At 48.4% G+C, this 18,462-nt stretch overlaps 1 protein-coding gene across 1 annotated transcript in view; it reads right to left on the bottom strand.

Moving 5' to 3' along the window:
• Window positions 1-13,426, bottom strand: part of LOC142566683 (transmembrane protein 163a-like) — an 86,676-nt gene extending 73,250 nt beyond the window's left edge. Inside the window, exon 1 of the mRNA XM_075677516.1 lies at window positions 12,977-13,426. The gene's annotated coding sequence lies outside the window, so the exon portion shown is untranslated. The remainder of the gene's footprint in view (window positions 1-12,976) is intronic.
• Window positions 13,427-18,462: the final 5,036 nt, after the last annotated feature.

Consider the following 18,462-nt stretch of genomic DNA (forward strand, 5'->3'; position numbering starts at 1 on the left):
CGAACTGAATAAACTTGAGTCTGTAACGTTAAAGGCGCCAGATACTGGAGAGGAAACGCCCGACGCGGGAAAGTTAGAAGAGCTATCTACTGATTTGCTTATCGCGCCTACGTCAGACGGACTTGATAGGTTGCTAAAAGTCAGCCGGTCGGCTTTGATAGCCGAGCAAAAAAAGGATGGCAGCCTGGAAAACATTCGCTGCAATGTCAAGGAAGGTATCGCCAGGAAAACTGCGCGTTTTGTGGAAAGGGGTGGAGTCCTGTACCGGAAGTATCTAGACCGCAGAGGAGTGGAGTTCGATCAGCTGGTCGTGCCTCAATGCTATCGTCAGGATCTGTTGCGCTTGTCACACGGGGGTTCGTGGTCCGGACACCTAGGAGTTAAGAAAACTAAGGACCGTCTCTTGCAAGAGTACTATTGGCCAGGGTGTTTTCGGGACGCAGACCATTTCGTGAGGACATGTGACACTTGTCAGCGGGTGGGCAAACCAGGGGACAAATCGAGGGCGCCGTTGAAATTGGTACCTATCATTACGGAGCCTTTTAGACGGCTCGTTATTGATACAGTGGGACCTCTGCCGGTAACAGCCACGGGGTACAGACACATTTTGACTGTGATCTGCCCAGCGACAAAGTTCCCTGAAGCAGTGCCGCTTAAAGAACTCAGCTCAGTTGAGATAGTTAATGCACTACTGTCCATATTTGCGCGAGTTGGTTTCCCTGCGGAAATCCAATCAGATCAGGGCACAGTGTTTACTAGCGCTTTGACGACAACTTTTCTCGAAAGGTGTGGGGTAAAGCTGCTACACAGCTCAGTGTACCACCCACAGTCGAATTCCGTTGAGAAGCTCCACTCCGTCATGAAGCGCGTGTTGAGAGCGTTGTGTTTTGAACATCGAACTGACTGGGAGCTGTGTCTGCCTGGGGTGATGTTTGCTTTAAGGACCGCGCCGCATGCCGCTACGGGGTTTTCGCCAGCTGAACTGGTGTACGGTCGCTCGCTTCGGTCTCCGCTTCGCATGCTTCGAGAATCATGGGAAGGCAGGGGCGACGACCCAGTCGTGGTGGAGTACGTGCTTAAGCTCCTCGAACGCTTAAGAAGGGCACAGGAGTTGTCAGGTGAAGCAATGACAAAGGCCCAGCAGAGGGCCAAGGTTTATTATGATCGGACAGCCAGGGCCCGTCGTTTTGAGGTTGGCGATGAGGTCATGATATTGCGCACATCGCTAAACAACAAACTAGACGTGCAGTGGGAGGGCCCAGCACGAATTGTTCAGAAATTGTCGGACGTTAACTACGTGGTAAGTCTGCCAGGAAAGCGGAAAGCACAGCAAGTTTACCACTGTAATCTGCTCAAACCTTATAGACAAAGGGAAGCAGTGGTGTGCATGATGGTAAACGTTCCTGAAGAGCTTCCGGTCGAGCTTCCGGGACTAGGCTCAGTGACGAACAGGGAAGACACCGGTCAAGTCATTAGTGACCTTATCAGTAAAGCACCGCTGTCGCCCGAGCAGAAAACCGAACTACACCAGCTATTACAAGAGTTTCAAGGTCTGTTCTCTGAGAGGCCTGGTAGGACTTCTGTACTTACTCATGATATAGAACTTACCTCCCCAGAGCCAGTACGATCCAAGGCGTATCGGGTGTCACCCCGCCAGAGCGATATTATGGAGGCTGAGGTAAAGAAAATGCTACAGCTCGGTGTTATTGAGGCAGGTGAGAGTGATTATACCTCCCCTTTGATTTTAGTTGAGGTACCGGGCAAGGAACCTCGTCCTTGCGTCGACTACCGCAGGCTTAATTCCATCACTAAGGATCAAATTTATCCGATCCCTAACATCGAGGAGCGCCTTGAGAAAGTTAGTAGCGCTCAGTTTATTTCCACCCTAGATCTTGTCAGGGGTTATTGGCAGGTTCCACTTACAGAAGAGGCTAGTAGGTATGCGGCGTTCATTTCACCAATGGGAACATTCCGTCCTAAAGTGTTGAGTTTTGGTTTGAAGAACGCGCCATACTGTTTTTCAAGCCTCATGGATAAAGTGTTGCGGGGACAGCAAGAATTCGCTTTACCGTATCTAGACGACGTAGCGATATTCTCCGCATCCTGGTCTGAGCATATGGCACACTTGCGGGCAGTGCTAACCCGCCTGCGCGAAGCGGGCTTGACAGTCAAGGCTCCTAAGTGCCAGTTAGCACAGGCCGAGGTTGTCTACCTCGGTCACGTGATTGGTCAGGGTCGTCGCCGCCCCTCTGAAATAAAAGTGGCCGCTGTGCGAGACTTTCCGCAACCGCGCACAAAGACCGATATTCGGTCGTTCTTAGGTGTCGCCGGCTACTATCAGAGGTACATCCCTAGGTACTCTGATATCGCGGCTCCCCTGACGGATGCTCTAAGAAAGACAGAGCCTCAAACAGTCGTCTGGGACGAGACCAAGGAAAGAGCTTTTAGCGCCCTAAAGAGTGCCCTAACAAGCCAGCCTGTGCTACGATCGCCAGACTATACAAAAGGGTTCGTTGTTCAGTGCGATGCTAGTGAGCGAGGCATGGGCGTTGTACTGTGCCAACGGGAAAATGGAGAAGTAGAACACCCCGTCCTGTATGCTAGTCGTAAGCTGACCAGTCGTGAGCAGGCGTATAGCGCCACCGAGAAAGAGTGTGCATGTCTCGTGTGGGCCGTTCAGAAATTGTCATGCTATCTAGCCGGCTCGAGGTTTATCATTGAGACGGATCACTGCCCTCTCCAATGGCTGCAGACCATCTCTCCCAAAAATGGCCGCCTCCTGCGCTGGAGCCTCGCTTTACAACAATATTCCTTTGAGGTGCGTTACAAAAAGGGGAGTCTCAACGGTAACGCCGATGGCTTAAGTCGAAGCCCCTAACGTAGGAATCAGCCTCAAAATTGTTTGTTACTGATGTTTTTCTTCCTGAGGCAGGATTTTTTTTTAACATATTGCTTTTGTTTAGTGTTTCAAAGTGATGATATGCTTTCTAGTGAAATTTTTCAATTTGTGGACGCGTTCTGAGTGATGCTAGACTACTGTAAGGAACTAGGCAGTGGTATAAAAAGGGGAAAGAGCCTGGCAGGGCTTAGTGAGGGTTGTGCCGTGCTTGCTGACTGAGCGGTTGAGTTTCAGCGTAGTTCTAACGCTTGCCGGGAACGAGAACAAAAATGTGAACTCTCCCGAAGTCACTTTGCAGTGTCCCGTGCGAACCTGAACAAGAGAACGAGGCCTTCTCTGTGCGCTGCGCTCAAGAAACGTCGAGGGACGCCCGACTTCGGTTATGAGCATCATCGAGCGACATCCCTCCGGACAGCGGATGCAGTCCCCTGTCCATCGGGATCTCCTTCCCCCGGCGGGGCGGTCTGTTGCGTTTCACCTGCGACACGTGGTTTTGCCGGCGCGACTGCGGCGGGGCGGCAGACATTTTGGCCCGATCGTCGTCGCCACAACACTCATCGCCAGGTGTTTCCAGGCGCGACTGCGGCGATGCGACCGCCTAGGGATCATCCTCGCATTCCAGTCATTGTGCCCGAAACAGGCGATGCCAAAGCAGGGATCTCATTCCAGTCATTGTGCCCGAAACAGGCGATGCCAAAGCAGGGATCTCGTTCCAGTCATTATGCCCGAAACAGGCGATGCCAAAGCAGGGACCATCCTCTCATTACAGTCATTGTGTCCGACTGGCAGCGCCACGACAGGGTGCTACGAGATCGTGCTCGACATGGTGCTACGGCATCGCTACGACAGTGTGCGTCACCATTAGCCCATTGTACATTCACGTGCTCGTCTTTTGAGGGGTTCCTTCTTGCCCTCAACTGCGAGAGTATAAAAACAGCTGCCCCCGGACGCCAAAAGGGAGGGCTCCGATTTCTTCTGTTGAGTGAAGTGCTCTCCCGTCTCTCTACTTCGGTCAACCTGACCGCCAACTCTTTGCGATGTTAAAATAAACAAGTTGTTTCGTTGTTACCAGTCGACTCATGCTTTGCCGGGACCTTCGGATGCTTCCAGTTGTACCCCAGGCCGCCAGGCCAACGCTACCCTTGGGGCTTGCGACCCAGGTACAACCACGGGCGTCAGCGCCGAGTTCCCAACAGATCGTACCCGCAGTCCGATCCAAACAGTACGTGATCGTAAGAAAATAAAGTGAACCTAGAAGTCGGGCTGGAGCGCTGTGCACGCCTTATGCAATAAGATCGATTCCATCTAATTTCCAAACAGCTGGTCCCTAACCTGTACCAGCTACAAACAACAACCGCGTATTTTTCCATACTGCCACACCAAAACCAATTTCCGGCCAAGCGTAGACTGGCGCAGCTGCGGAGTGCCGACCACGTCAGAGCACTATGTTCTGGAGTGTGCAGCTTTCGAGAAACCGCGGAGAGCCCTCTTCGGACAAGGAGCTTAGCGCCGCTGGCACTGAATCAGCTCGGCATGCCGATTGCAGTGGTGTAGATGGCAACGAGGAAGTCAGACGGCTTGTGGAGTTCCTCCCAGACTTCGAGAAACTCCGCGCCTCTCAAACCATTGTTACAGTTGGCCAGTCCTGCAAGCGCTGTGACCGACCGATCGACCTGGTACAACGCCGCAAAGTAATACATGGGTTGTGATGGATCACGCGTACTAAAAGACTCCGAATTAATGTTGACTACCACAGCTTGAAGCGCTTGATTTTCTGTGCATGAATTGAAAACTGTAGACTTATTTTATCGAACCCTAGACGAATATCAGATTGGGTCTGGCGTCCGAAAATGGATAATCTGATATTCGTATTGGCGGAATATGGCGAGATGCTTAGTTGGTCCTTGGTAATACACCTCGTGGCGTTTGATCGCACCTTCCATGGGCAATATCAAATTACTGCACCTTCAGCACAAGCAAGTGGTGGCGTCGCACGTGGTAGGCGATAAATAGAGCTAGAACCTCCCTTTGTGCGCAATATAAGCGCGGAAAATTTATCAACTAAAGCAGTTCAGCAGTTCAAACAAACATAAAATTGGCACATCTTTCAGCAATACGCAGTACAGAGCATCATCCTGGCAACTTCTCATACTTTGGCTTGGCCATCTCAAGAAGCCTCCGCATTCCTTGCAGAAAATGCGGCAACGTCATTTTCAATACACTGTCAGTGCCACCAGCCACCGCTTATTCTGCAGCACGGCAGCCTGGCACACGTCCTGCTATTTCCCAATTATTCAATTCGTAAGCGATGCAAAATGAAAACAGCGCAGTGAAACAATGCATGACGATCAGAAGCTGCAAGCATGCATGCACCTCATGACGCTGGAGGATCAATACTTAGCTGAGCAGTAGGTTGTACTGCAATCATTAAGCATGCTTTATAACAGGCTATAAAACCTAATATCTGACCCAATACAATCGCAGGTATGCGCGAAACGCAATTACAATGTGGGAAGAACAGTTCGAACAAAATGCAGCGATTCCTCGTCAGTAAGGACCCCAAAAAGAGGAACACTAACGATTTTGGCAAGGGCAAAAGTAATGCCACTTTTTTTATGCCACACATAACGGACACAAAGCGTGGACACATAATGGAAGAAGAGGTCAAGAAAATGGGCAACCAAGTACAGGGTAAAAAGTCATCAAAAAAAGATACAGAGGCAGCGAATTGGGTTCAAAGAATGGAAACAAGAAAGACAATGGAAATTTGCAAGAGGGAAGAAAGAATAAAAAGGAAAATCTGTACGATAACACAAAGGACAGTGCCTTTCTATTTGATGCTCGAACTGGTTGCCTAAGGACAAAAACATGCCGGAGCAAATACTCGCAACAAGATGAGGCATGTGTATGCTGCAGCAAAAATCCGGAGAGCACTACGCACTTCCTAACGGAATGCGAAGGAATTCACCCGACGAGACCAGTAGATAACGTGCATCTTCCAGAAGCGGTTGAAGAGGAAGCTTTAGCTCGGGGGCTCCTAGATCTAAATACATGGGAAAGGAGAAATGGCTTTTCTTGGCAACCACAGCACCAACTTTGATGAGGTTGGTTGCATTTAAAAGAAAACGTTGAAATCTAGTAACTGTTGGAAGAGGAATTCTAATTTACGCCGTTGATTTTTTTTCTAAAAATTGTCAGAAATGGCAAATTTCCAGAAAATGAAATTATCAAGTTCACAACTACCTCATCGATGAAAAACAATATCGAAAGTCTGTCAATTGCAACTAATAGCACATATAAAGCGGACAAATTTGCTGTATTATACATGGTTCTCAAATACATCACTAACATGTGAGTAGCACTTTTACAAAACCTTCGTAAATAATGTAAGGTCACGTAAGACAAATTAATATATCAAATTTGTTCACTTTGGATGTTCTGGTGGATGCAATTTACAGAACGGCGATATCCGTTTTTGATACAGGGGGACAAACTTGTAAACATCGGGCTTCCATTTTTTTAAACACACAATTATATAAGAATTCTTGTAAAATTATTGAGGCGATCAATCAAAATCCCGAATTGAACCGTGACTAGAATTTACCTTCCTCTCAAATGTCGCAAATTTCATTAAAATCGGGCCAGGGGTTATCTCAGAAACTCATCTCTGCGTTTTACATGTATTTGAATAAGTCTGAGTTGGGGCCGAGCTAAAGCTTCCTCTTAAAGTGGACGGAAACATCAACCGATCAACAGTCGAGATAAGCAAGAGATGTTTAGAATGTTGGTGGAAAAAAAGCAGAGAAGAGATTGATACGACCGGGTTCGTTACAGGCATAGGTACATAGGTGCATAGGTGCACAGGTACAAGGTACATATAGAAGTCTCAAGGTCGTAAGAGAACGCTAGAATTAAAACATGCATGGCATACCTCAGTAACTGAAGCAAGCTATAGCTATTTGTCATCGCCCCGTTTCAAAGGGGATGCCAAGAAATCATTATCACCATCATGATCGCGAAGGTCACAACAAGCAATGATGTAGCGGACGAGGATGACATCGCGTAGACGTTATTCTCGAAAAGATAGTGGTATGTTGGCGGGCAATGATAGATCGTCACGCATGTGGAAAAAGCGCCACCGGCATCAAGTGACGTGCATGACAATGAGGAGCCGAAAATATGGCACACAATGAAAATGCGCCACGAATCAGGTAGTTGGCTGAAAACAACGTGGAAAGCATCGACGGTGTGTCCCTGCCAAAAAGTACGCTGTGACAACACCTTTTCTTTTTTACATAGTAGCTATAGATTCATAGCCGCCAAGTGCCTGATATACCTGCACTACAAATATACAGGGAAGCAACTCTTTCATTCTAATTTCGTAGGTGGCACTGCTACATTTCGCTCGTGATTGAAGTTTTCACCTCCTAGTTGGATAATGCTCGATCGCGACCTTCAAAACGGCTTGTCGAACCTGAGAAACAAGAAGCCTTTAACGCTGCAGCTGCCTCACCACTGGTGACCTAAACATTTATTTTCACAAACACGTAATTTCAAAAATGGTGTAAATAAACTTAATATTTCAGTCATATGAAACAACAACTCGGGCAGGTAGTATCCTTCGAAGTTGTCCTTTGAATGATGGAAACCAAAAATGAGGTAGCTTTAGACTTGAATTCTCACCACACTGACCATAAACAAACCGGGCTCAGTCCTGGTTAACCTCCCTACCTTTTATTTATCATTTGCTCTCTCTCACCGTGATGACACACAAAAATCAAAATAAACAGGATGCACGAAGGTTTTCCGAGTCAAATCAAATATCTTCCTATTGGACTCTGTCTTTGAACCCAGTAGTCACTATTCGAATATTTTTCGAGTAGTTTTTCAATGCTATAGCCGACTATTCACGATCAAACATGAAATTGAAGAAAAAAATGCGATGACTCATCCCATCCACAGCGGACATGACAGTCGTCAGCACTCTGCGGCGCTCAGATCATCATACAGCCAGACTTTTCCGGCTAGACGTGATCACTTACGATAACATGTTCATACACGCCACTCGCTACTATGTATAGATGCAGCACCCGTGTCCTCTTATCGGAGTTAATGCGAATACGTTTAATTCGAACATATTTTCCCCAATAGTGGCACCATCTGCCGCGACCATTCGAATTAGAGAAAAAGCTCTTTTTTTTTTCGCTCTGCCAACGCCGCAGACGGCATGCATTTTTTATTTGGCCGCATAAGGCGTACTCAGGTATTCATTGGCCGACAAAGCTGCCTTTCTAAACGTTACGATCAAGCACGACTGCGTAGGCTCCGAAGAGCCCCGAGTTTGCGAACAAGCGGCTTGGTTCATTGTTTCCAATGCTCCCTTCGTGCTTTTAATAAGGCGTGATTTATAATGGACAGAAATTTTCTAATGTTGGAAATACCAAGATGTGAAAATTGTTTGATAATGGTGAGAAGGTTGTCCATCGTACGCAAACTATTAAAGAAATATTCCTTATTCTATTCACTTCTGGCACTATTCGATTGGTGTTCGATTCTAGAGCTACTACTATTGGATTATTCGCACAACCCTAATAAAATTTTGAGCCACCTAGAACAAAGAAAAAATTATGAATATTTGTCTGAACAGCTGCGAACATAACGGTTTATAACGTTATCTATTTGAAATTTAAAAAAAAAGTTAGAAGAAAAGTCTGATAAAGCATGTTAATACGGAAAATAATTACCGGCATCTGTGTACACTAACGCTAAAATATTGTTTATTTTTTTCCAATCGTCCTACTATTATTATTACTATTATAAACAGTTGCAGTGGAAGGTTTGGACATTCAGCCTGTTACGAATGTTTAGAGGGAGAGTGCAACATTTGTCGATCACATTCTCATTGATGCACAGCTTGCAGAACGATCGAAGCGTTGATCAGGATTAAGAACCATTGTTGCGCAATGTTCTAAATCTATCCCACTTTCGCACGACTGGTACAGTTTTTCTGGTTTCTTTATTTTTTTTAAGTTTTGAGAGTTGATGGCAACCATAGATAGCGCACTCGCTGAATCTCGCTACGAGTTATGGATACGTCGCCAGCTGCGGCCACCACTTTCGACGTGCTCAGCTGAAGTAAAACGCATGCTTCAAAAAAAAAAAAAAGCTTACGTCGCAATCCACCGCCCCCATTCCATCGCGTTCCATGACAAAAGGTCTGCCTGCTGTGGCTTCCAGCTAACCGGACTGTTCGCGTATGCGCAACGCTCCGAAAGGCTATGCACTCGCGAGCGTCGCAATGTTGCGCTTGCGTGGGAGACGACGCCCGTGCGGGGCTTCGTGCAGCACACACGTCGGCGCCATAAAAGCTACAGCGGAGCACGCGCAGGGGTTCTTCGCCTGTAACGCATGCTGCTCACTATTTCGAAAGGCGTCCTCTCCATCTCCTCTCGCAGCCAGCGTGAGCAGCAGTGTCGTAGTGTCGCGAGCTGGCGATTTACTTTTATTTTTTTTTTTATCGCTCGGTGGCGCATCGGGCCCGAAGATGTTCTATTCCCGCTGAACCGAAAATAAAAGACCTAGCCCAGAGGGTAACGGGGCAGACGTCGGAGCCACGCCATCTTTTGTCACAAGTTCGAGAGAAGGGTTTAACGAGAGGGTCAGCCGTAAGAAGAAAACTTTCCAAACGCTCAGATAATGCGCACGTGAAGGATTAATTTACACCGATTATGAAGCAGTCACGCCCTAAGGATTGTTCCCTCCGTTGCCTAAGAAAGCGCGCGCGCGCATGTGTGTGCGTTGAAAAGTGAGAGCAGCGCTACGTCAGTGCCCGTTTCCTTTGCTAGTACACACTTAATCGTGTGTAAAATTTACGCACGGAAACGGCCGGCGTTTCGCAAGCGGCGCAGTAAAACTTGCGCCCTGCGCACAGACACGCACAAGCTCACGCCGCTACATGCGATGGTCGGCATTAATTTTACACACGAGCAAAAGGGAGACAGAACGGCGTCAGTATGCGTGTTTCGTACTGACACGCGTATCCCTTCCCCCTTCCTTTTTTTTCTTACTCTCCTTTTAGATTATTTGAGTCTCTTGGAAGTGACCTCCTCGTGACTTTATAGCAATAATCGGTACCGTACACTAACACTGAAAAGAACGAGTGCCTTATCAACTTTTGAAATATTTGTTCCTTACATAGCACGCACGCAGAACGAAGCCACTAAGAGTCGTCAGTTTAAAACATTATCCCCGCAATTAAGTGGCCGCCAACCGGAACGGTGATATCGCAGCACGCGGCGCGGAGAGGCCGATAGCAAGAGGGCCGAGCCATTTCCACAACTTCGCAACGTGCTTTAGCGGGGAGATATATAGCTGCATGGAGCTGGGCACTCGTCGAAACCTCCGAGCGAAATGAAAACTGGCGGGCGATTACTGTCCTCCAAATCACCCTTACTTCGTGAGCCGAGAACGGTTCGACAGTGCCGCTATCGGCGCCCACAGAGTCGAGCGTTGCGTTGATAATAATCATTCATATGTTTATTATAGTGCCCAGGAACAGCTACTGCGCACTTATGTAATACGCAAGACAAAATGCACAGAGAAGGCAAATGTGGTACGCAAAACATTGAGATAGGGCAATAAACAACTAGGGAAACAAAACACGAGGAGCTGGACGTGAAAAGGTGCTAATGGTACTACATGATCATCTACATATACACAAAACATAAGTAATGAACTATATATATATATATATATATATATATATATATATATATATATATATAATCTTTAATAACAGTTGCACTTGAAGAAATTTCGTGTGATCTCGAAGAATTGTTCACTTGGAAGAATTGTCTTATACTTCGCTAACAGTAACACTGCTCCGCCTTTCCGGCGAAACTGAAGAGTCTTTTTTGTTTACTGTGAGCCGGAGTATAAGCACTGCTGCGCATGCCTGCTATTGATTCTGGTTTAGAGTGACTCCGGCTTGGCCTCATTTCGGTTGCCGAGGGAATTATATGTGCATGACCTCTGCATGCAAGTGGCTATGTTACCACCCATAATAAATGTTGTAAATTATTAGAAGAGTTTTTTTTTATGAGTCGTTAGCATTGCCTAGTGGAAAGAGAAGCAATTCTGAAACACATATCATTCACGCGCATTTCACACGCCGTTGATAAAAGACTCTGCCGAAGGGGTCACTGAAGTCCTCACGTTTATTTTGCGGGTTCAAGAAAGCACGCAATGCAATTTGAAGCGAGGTGAACGTACATCGACATTCATTCTGTAGGCATGCATAGACTATCCATATCATTAGAAATTATTGTTAGTTGGGCACCTCTTTCTCATAAAATATGTAAGCTTTCTTTTGTGAATATATTGAAATACAGAGCGTTTTCTTCAGATTCACCAAATTTTTAATATTAGAAAAATATAACTCACGGTAACATTATGTTTACCATTCGAATGTACGCATAGGCAGCCTCTAGATACAAAGCAATTTCCGCAATTATGTGCGTAATTAGCGAAGTTACGGTAATGAACTTTCTAATTATCAATAATAAGGGGCTACAGCAAATTAATACTTTGGGGCCCGTCCTCAACACTACCTATTACAACGATTAAATTATGAATAGCAGATTTCATGTGGGAGCTGGACGAACAATTAGTTCCCTTTAACAGGCTCCTTAGAACTGAAACTGGCTAGACAAAGAGCGTCTGTGTCGCAAATGATAGTGGCCGTTCTCTTCAGTTCTTGCGGGGTGAATATCTCGGCATTTCATCTCAATGTGCGGAGTCCGTCTCGGGACTACTGCTGCTTGCCAAACTATAAACGCGCCCTCTAACGGCCCGGCGACAGCTGTTGGAGGGCAGACCTTGGACCGAAGTGCCTCCTTTCGTGCTCGCAAGCGCTTCGACTTTTTACGCCACCTGACGGTTTTGTATTATAAACGCGCAATTCATACTCAACGGCCACCACAATGCATACCCCCCGACAGTGACACCTCTGAAAATATAATTGTAGAAGCCCGTCGTACAGAGTGGTATCAGTCCAGTAGCACGCGGCTCTAGGCAGTGTGCTGAAGCCCCCTAACTGTTCGTAATATTATACCGGTGTCGAACCAAAAAAGCGTAGCTTTTTTGGTTCGACACCGGTTCGTAGCGTTTCGTAGCGTTCGTAGCGTAACAACAATTTACAAAATGATGCCGGCAATACAAACGGGTCAGGTGATACGAAGAAGAAAAAAAGACATGCCTGGCGAGCCGAAAGAAAGCAGTTCCGTTGCTAACGTCGAAGTTGCACTCCCAAAGTATATCTGCCGCGACGGTAGGAAGCACGGAAACGCCGTCTCGCACGTGTTCACGTGTCCCGCAAACTATTGCAGTTAACTGAACTAAATACGTGCGGCACCGAGTAAAGGTAGATAATGTTATGATTACTCAAATGACCAGCGATATTCCACTTAGCAATTTGTGCTAATGAATGTGCGGCTGTTGCGTACACCTGGAGACGTAAGACAACGTTGTCGGTAGCAAATGGGGCACTGCATGTGTGGTCACAAAGCGTGCGAGCGAAATTCTTATGACGCCATCGATTGGCACTAATAAAATTACTAACGATCATGGTTGCTAAGGACCCGCTTTTAGAAACTGATTATTTGTTAAACGAAGCAAAGTCACGCATAAGTGAAGCGCTCAAGCTGTAGTGCAGTGCAAGACAGCCTCTAGGTTTTACGTCACCATCTAAAAACGCTAGCCATGCAGGGAGCTAAAACATGCAGGGCAATGTAGAAAACAGTAAGACGCTTACTCCCACCCCCTTTATATTGCACTATTACAGGCTTCAGCGTGTTCTACGCTGAAATAATAATGAAAAAAAAGTCGTATTTAGCAGCTTTCAAATGCCGTCGTAAAGCGAACATGTAAGCCTTTGTCCGTTGCTCAGAAAAGAAAACAAAACAGGCATGCCGGTTGTTTCAAGCAGGTTCAAGACATGAAAATATAGAAAGGCTGCCCAGTCACCGCTCAAAAGTTAGGTATAGCCCGCAGACGACACAGAAAATGGCAAACACTTACCATAATCCGCGGCAAGTCAACTGCGTTGCACGGCATTTCTTCGCAGAAGCTTAGGCCACGCCGTCGAAGAAATTTTGCATATGGTGATTCAGTGCGCAGGCAACATGCAGGCGGATATCCAGGTAGCCGGCGACTGCGAAAGTGCTTTTTCACACGCACAACAAATCGCGTGGGCGTTGCAGTTCGCTCACGCACTCATGCACTGTTCACTGTATACGGTTCACTCCACAGACGCCGTAGTTGGAAGCCCGAACGTAGAAACGGCGGACGAGTTGCGCGTCAAGTTGACTTCCAGTGCTGTTTCGACAGTACCACCAAAGTCAACGCATGACTGCCACTGTCGCCACAGTCATTAGTGGTCCTTACCGCTAGAATCGACTACTGCTGCCATGCTGCTATACAGCCGATTCCCGCCGCAGCATTCGTCGCGCTGTGCAGTCGACACGTGTGACGCAGAAAGATGCCGCGGCTTTCCAAGCACGCAGTCGGCGCGCCAGCTGTATCTGTACTCGCGCGTCATGTGTCATGGTGCTACCGAAGACCGATCGCTATCTCATTTGCAGGATGCGAATGCCGGTTGACCTTAACGGAGACGTGCGCTCATTTGATCATTTTCGAAAATATTCACCATAAATGCTAAGAAGCTGCGAACATGCTTCGAAGTGGCGCTGAGATAACTCGCAAGTGATCCAGGCAGTACTTCATCCAAAGCTGTGGTTTTAAAAGACAAGCCATGGAAAAACTACATTTGGTATTCATTTATTAGGCGGGAAACGCCGTGATGTGTAGTATTTATCAAAAGCTTCAAAGCCACGCGCGTGACCAGAACTCACATCTGTCCCCACGTCCCCAAATTGGGGTCCTTGTAGAGCTCCCGTTGCTCAAAGCCCCAGCGACTGAAGCCGGCAGTTCAATTCAATTCAGTTTATTTTTCCAGAAAATTTTCTGGAAACTTTCGGAAATTTCTCACTCGCGCGTACTTCAGAGCACCAGTTGGCCTACATCATCCCCGTTAAAAGCCGGGCTGACAGATCTTGTGATTCGGTAAAAGTGCAATGGAAATACGCATCTGAATTACAGCAAGGTTTCACGCATAGCACTCCACGTATAGCAGTGTCTACGGCACAGATAGGCATCTGCGTTCTCTCTCGCTCTCTCACTTTTAGAGTGAAGCCCTTAGGCGCCCGTTCCTGCAGCGAATGTCGGCGTCGGCGTAACCGAGCGAACGAGCACAGCGAAGGGTGAAAGAGCGAACGCGGAGCGCAGCGGGGGTGAAAAACACGAAAGCGGAGGAGGGTATGGCGAATGCGTGAGAAGAAAAGCGTAGTGCGGTGACGATGGCTACGAGATGGCGCCAGAGTAGCGCGCGTCGACTGGGAGGTCTGTCTGCGGCGGCTGCTGCTGCTGCTGTGAATCGCGCTCACGCGACACCCAGGCGCTGCCTCTCGCGATCTCCAGATTAGCGAGGCAGTCGCGCCAAACTTCGCTCTGTTTACAACGTGCCGCGCGACACACATTGTCCGCGCCAGCCAATATATCGCCAAATGAAAACACGAATACAGCTGCGCTCAAATTTCGCATTAGGGAGTATCGTAATCGTCGGTGAATCGTTCTTTCTTTTTTGGAGCGCAGCTCTTAAGTGCCCACTCCTGCGTGTAGCGTCAGCGTGCCTCGGCGTCGGCGTCGTTGGCGTAACCGAGCGAACGAGCAGAGCGAATGATGAAAGAGCAAATGCGGAGCGCAGCGGGAGATGAAAAGCGAAGAGAGCGCAAGGAGGAAAGCGGAAGAGGAGGCTACAGGGAAAGCATGAGGCGGATAGTGAATAACAACTGAATACAGGTAAGCGCAATCCTAAGACAGGACAGAAGATTGTCACAGAAGCACAGAACAAGCGCTAACTCGCAACTAAATTGTATTCTCAAGACTTCGCCTACTTAAGTTCACTGCGGACCAGGATCGCGCAAGCGCACTGCCCATCAAGCCAACCAATGCGCAAAACCTGAAGAATGTGGCAGAAAGGTACGACGTGCCTATTGTGTTTTCTGCGCCACAAAAATTTTCTGTGTTGTGCCCACGCATTTTGGGACCTCCGCGGAAACATGCCTGTGGAAAGAAGCATACCATGCCCTAGTCACATGCGCCCTTGGCGTTGTGTAGGAGATCCCGCTTAAGTGCGGAAAGGTATATATCGGACAAACCGGCCGACACTTCAACGATCGGGGGTGGGAACATGAGAGCTCTATAGCTAACAACCCTTCTTTTCATTTGTCTGTGCATTGTAGGTCCAGTCCCCTGTGAGCTAATTCTTTCCGGTATCCTAACTCTAGGCAGGAGTGGCAATACATTGGCCAGAGAAATCATGGAAGCATATCATATTAGAAAGAAAGAAAGTGCCTGTATTAGCGATACGTCGGTTGTTTTGCGTAGCAAAGAAAAGCAGTTTCTAGAAATGATGCTATAATCTATACGCTTCTTGATATGATGCATTGGTTGGCTTGATGGGCATTCGCTTGCGCAATCCTGGTCCGCTGTGTACTTAAGTAGCCGAAGCCTTCAGAATAAAATTTAGTTGCGAGTTAGCGCTTGTCCTGTGCTTCTGTGTCTACCTTCTGTCACACCTTAGAATTGCGCTTACCAGTATTCAGTTGTTAAGCATGAACCAACTAGCACAGTAACAAATTTTGTTAGCGGAGAGACGAAAGCGTGAGAACAAAAGCGTATTGCCGCTCTGCGGTGACAATGGCTGCAAGATGGCGCCAGAGTAGCGCGCGTCGTCTGTACACCGATGACATGCGGCGAGCGCGTCCAACGATACTATATAGGGAAAAAACTTGGAGGACTCTAAAGCTTCGCCTTCAAGAGTGGAACGCGATAGCGTTATCGCACCCCGTTCGCACCGCCCATTCATTAGCTCGGCATGCTCTTGAGTCACACAAAGACGAAACGTGCGCCTGAGCAAGTGGAACGAACCAAAGAACTCGGTGTCTTGGAGGGAGAAACGATCTTCGCGAGCCAAACGTCGTGATCGGCACGGACAGCCGGGCCACGACGCGCCATGAAGGCGGACGCAATCATGGGGCTGACGTCTCGATGGGATCGTCCTCTATCTCGCTTGGGAGCACCACGCAGACGCATGACCCCTCGCCAGCAGCACGGCACACATCGCAGGGGACGCTTTCCCACCAGACGCGCTACGGCGCAGCGATCACGTCAGAGGCGTCCCGCATCGGACGCTGCACCTAGGAATCGCGCTGTGAGCGGAAAGAGGAGCCGCGTCGCCTAAACACGAGGGTTCGAGTGATGCACGCTGGAAGTTGGAAAGGGAGAGAGCGAGAAAACTTATTAAACGCAAGGGTATTGGGGCATCCTCGCACCGGTCCCCGCACGGCCCCAATGCGCTCAAACAAGACGAAGGGGAGAAGCGGGCGAGTGGCGCGCCACCTGTCGAGGCAGCGCCGTACATTGCGAGGAGGGGGTCTTCTGTTTACCGCAAGATGGCTCTGCGTGTGCGCCAAGCGCAGAAGAAATGTAGCGGAAACGTACTTCGCTACGCGTTTAACTGCGACTTCTGTAATTTACATGCTCATAATTACCGATATACACCGCAGTGTAACTTTCTACGACACGTTTCTAAGCCAACACCGCATTCACTAGAGGCACTTTTGTCCCGCTTTCAGCCATCGAACTCATCGCTGAGTGGTAGCGTCTCCGTCTCACACTCCGGAGACCCTGGTTCGATTCCCACTCAGCCCATCTTGCAAGTTGTTTTTATTTATGAATTCCCTTCCGCCATTTTTCGCTCACGACCAACTCAGCCAACGCCGACGACACCGGCTTTTCTGCGACACACGCGCCTTAACGCTGTCGCGTTTTTTAAAACAAAGCACTGCATTAGCAGGTCTGTTTGCGGCGGCTGCTATAAATCACGCCCACACGTCTCCCACGCGCTGTCTTTCGCGATCTCGAGGTCAACGAGGCAGTCGCGCCACACGTCGCCCCGTTTGCAACGTGCCGTACGAGACAGGTTGCCCGCGCCAGCCAATACATCACGAAAACACGTATAGAGGTGCGCTCAAACTTCGCATAGGAAGTACCGTAATCATCGATTTCTTTTCTATGCAATAGCGCTATTCACGTCAATCTGGGCCATCTGTATTGTACTCCTTTTCTAACGTGAGCCGATTCAGGAGGTAGCGCAAACTGCATGGGATGGACGGACCAATCCTGATAGCAGTGCAAGCGTATATGCGTCCTCCCTGCTGCGATTTCTGTCGGGGCCAGCACACGTGGCGCCCTATCCGGTTATGGAAAGTACCCATCCTGTGGAAACAAAGCCGATACTGCCTGCTCTGCGCAGTTGCGCTCAACACGTTAGCGGGCATACAAAGCCCAATGCGCCACGGACCCAATGAACAACTGGCCTCAAAAATTTGACAGATATATTATCGCAGCCATGATAAGGGACACAAGACGATATTTCAATGGGCTTCCAGGACATTGCAACATCAACGGGAATGACCACGCCGGCGAAGCCGCCCGATGTGCACATGAAAGTGGTCAACGTGGCTTGATTCCGCTTTCGCGAACAGACGCTGCGATTGGGCTGCGATTGATGTCCCATGAATGTTCTTTGCCCCTGTGAGATTCGAACGTTTTCACCATGTGTCGTTTGTGTTCGTTGTCCCTGGATATACGGATGCATCTACCGCCTGGGTTAACACGACGTGAAAATATCATGCAGTACCGTCTGTGGCTAAGCGTTGCATTTACAAACTCATATGCCTTCCTTATTGGGATGTCCTACAGCCCTACGTGCGACACATGCAGCAGCGATGAGACGCTTGCACACATTATCTGTGTCTGCCCGCAATATAGTGCCCAGAGAGAAGTGATGTGCAGAGGGCTGGACCAAGTGGACAATCGTCCACTTTCAGAACTAAAAGCTTTAGGTCAGTGCTCCCAAAGAACATCCGTGCTGGAGGCCTTACTGGCGTTAGTAAGGTTCCTGCGGTCTACGGAGCTTCAGGATAGACTTTAAGTACGCCGCCACCTACCGCTCCATAGCGTACGCGGTTTGTTTGTGCTCGTCGCTCTTTCTCTCTCTCTCTCTATCTCCCCCTTCCAATCTCTTTCTCTCTTTATCCCCCCCAACCCTTCCCCCCGCGCACGGTAGCCAACCGGAACTACGCCTAGTTAACCTCCCAGCCATTCTATGCATCATTTCTCTCTATACTCGTTATCGGCGCTGTTGTGCAACTTATTCTCGACTTTTACTCGCTGTAACGGCTCCAAAGCGCCGCCGCTTATATGACGGTGGAGAAAAATCGCGTCGTAAGGCCATCGTTCAATGCTAACGACAGGTAGCCGAAACACCTGAACAACGTGAGGCATGGCTTTAGCTGGAGTGCATGCAGGCTGCAAAACACCGTCGTATACGGAGGCAGAGACACCTGAGCAGCGTCACGCTCGTCTAGCCTTGAGGCAAG

This window comes from Dermacentor variabilis, chromosome 1 (genome assembly GCF_050947875.1).
Source record: "Dermacentor variabilis isolate Ectoservices chromosome 1, ASM5094787v1, whole genome shotgun sequence".
Classification (NCBI taxonomy): domain Eukaryota; kingdom Metazoa; phylum Arthropoda; class Arachnida; order Ixodida; family Ixodidae; genus Dermacentor; species Dermacentor variabilis.